This window comes from Silurus meridionalis, chromosome 3, assembly GCF_014805685.1.
Source record: "Silurus meridionalis isolate SWU-2019-XX chromosome 3, ASM1480568v1, whole genome shotgun sequence".
Lineage (NCBI taxonomy): Eukaryota > Metazoa > Chordata > Actinopteri > Siluriformes > Siluridae > Silurus > Silurus meridionalis.
In genome coordinates, this window is record NC_060886.1 from 27,676,804 (window position 1) to 27,679,259 (window position 2,456).

At 37.3% G+C, this 2,456-nt stretch overlaps 1 long non-coding RNA gene across 1 annotated transcript; it reads right to left on the bottom strand.

The window, feature by feature from the left end:
• Positions 1 to 760: 760 nt before the first annotated feature.
• LOC124381432 lies at positions 761 to 1,649 on the bottom strand. Its single transcript, XR_006924851.1, has 3 exons — positions 1,569 to 1,649; positions 1,340 to 1,388; positions 761 to 803 (listed from the first exon to the last, which is right to left on the bottom strand). It is a non-coding gene; the product is annotated as an uncharacterized LOC124381432 (long non-coding RNA).
• Positions 1,650 to 2,456: the final 807 nt, after the last annotated feature.

Below are 2,456 nucleotides of genomic sequence, written 5' to 3' on the forward strand. Positions count from 1 at the left end.
AACTTCTTCAGACTAACAGGAAGTGCAACAGGTTAATGGCATTAAGAGGAAATTTATTAATCATTAAGCAGTACATGATGATTTCCTCCACATGCCGGATGGACTTTTATTCTATCTCAAATTTAATTTGTAGTTGTAGATGCTGAGATTATTTTGTATTGAATGAATGTAAAGTTTGAAGCTTTTCTGTTCCATGGCTGTGATTAAGAAGTGGGAAAAGTACCAGGATGTTTACGGTACCATAAGGGTGAAGTACAACGGATGAAAGAATCCGAAACGCCATAATGACGTACTTTGAGTAAGTTTTCTGTATTACTAAATCATGACTTTTATAAAAACTGATCTAACAATTTTGTTATAAGACTTAACAGAGGGGGGTGGTGTTTAAAGGCTAATAATAATGAGTGTTTGGAAGTAATAGCTACATCTCTTTCAAAGACTCTGAAAAACAAGAAGAAGAGCACACACTTTAACAGCAGGAACAAGAAGCACCAAGTCTTCAGAATGCAGCCACATCATTATTCACATATCAGCTCACTGTATTTTCATGTGAAACAAATATGTAACATGTCGAAAGTCACAAAACATTATTTATTTATTATTTATTATTATTTACTTCTTTAGAACGGTCCCCTGGTGGTCTAGTGGTTAGGATGCGGCGTTCTCACGATCAGGGAACCAACCCCAGCCACTCTAAGTGCCGGTCCCAAGCCCGGATAAATGGGATGGGTTGCACTAGGAAGGGCATCCAGCGTAAAAACATGTGCCAAATCAAACATGCGGATGATCCGCTGTGGCGCCCCCTGATGGGAGAAGCCGAAACAATATTAGAACAATATTATTTTAATCAAATGATGGCAATTATTCATATTACACACACACACACACACAAACACACACACACACACTATGTAAATAGAAGCTAACCAGATTAACCAATGGTCCTCACAAAGTGAACATTTGTAGTTGATCACTTTGGGGATTTATTTATTTGTATAGTGTTATTAATAGATGTTTGTGAGGTAAAATGACTGAAACACTTTGGGATGCTGTTACAGGAAATTAATCATCTTTGCAGTGATGACAGTAACTCGGCTTTATGGAGGCCACACTCTGTAACTGATTATTTCTCTATAACTGCAGAACTCTGTGTTTCTGTTCCTCACAATATAAAATTAGACAAAAGCAGCATTTCACATAAAAGAATCAAACATACAAATTCACACATGATGAAATGATACACGATCACATGTTTATTAGCTGAATAATATCTAACACACTGTTTACACACTCGTTTACGGTGGTTCTGTAACAGCATCTGCTTTAAGGAGATACTTACATGCGTCTGGGTCTGATGTTGCGATTCTGCCTGATGGCTATAACATCATCTGAGAAAGAAGAAAAAAATGCATTTAACATAAAATAATAAAACATAAATTCCAACATGATGAAATGAGACATGATTACAAGTTAATTTACTGTGTGATCTCAAACACATTTATTCACACATTTGTTCACACTCATTCACAGTAGTTCTGTAACAGCATCCACTTTGAGGAGATACTTACATACGTCTGGATTGAGCTGAAATCTGATTACATTATTGAGCCTGTTGGCAGTAACATCAGTTGCATTGATTCTAGGAGGAGCATCTCATTTCCATGTGTGTCCTTATGACTATCCTGAGAGAGAGAGAGAGAGAGAGAGAGAGAGAGAGAGAGAGAAAGAGAGAAAGAGCGAGAGAGATAGAACAGACAGACGATGAGAACTTTTGTTTTGCTAAGATAAAACACATGTACTCAAAACACACACACACACACACACACACACACACACACACACACACACACCTTTCTACTGTAGTATTCCATGGTCCATCACCACCTTGATTAACTGTGGCCATTGTGGGTTTATTACTGCAAAATTAGAAAAACGAGAAGTTTTCATTATAGTTATTGGAATCTGACACTAAACATCATCCATCCATCCATCCATCCATCCATCCATCCATCCATCCATCCATCTATCTATCTATCTATCTATCTATCTATCTATCTATCTATCGAGTAAATGAGAGAGAAAAATTTACCTTTCAATGATTATTAGCCGCTGGTTTGTTTACTATAGTTGCTATGTTACACACAAAAAAACCTCCAGTGACTTGACGAATTGCAGTGCTGTTTGTTGACCACGCCCATTATTTATGTGAACAGACCAATCAACGCAGGGTTTGCTTATAGTGTTAGCCAATCATCTGAGAGAAGGGGCGGGACTTATACTGAGAATGTAGCGTCATCACCAGCCTAGTGGTCAAGTGGTGGTTATGGCGCTCAATAAAGTCCTGATGAGGTTTGTGTTTTTTTCCCCCTCCGCGGTTTAATTAATTATTATATTTGTGTATTATTTCATTTTAAACGTAAACAAGAATAAGAGAAAAGTCTTTCTTTTCCCTGTAA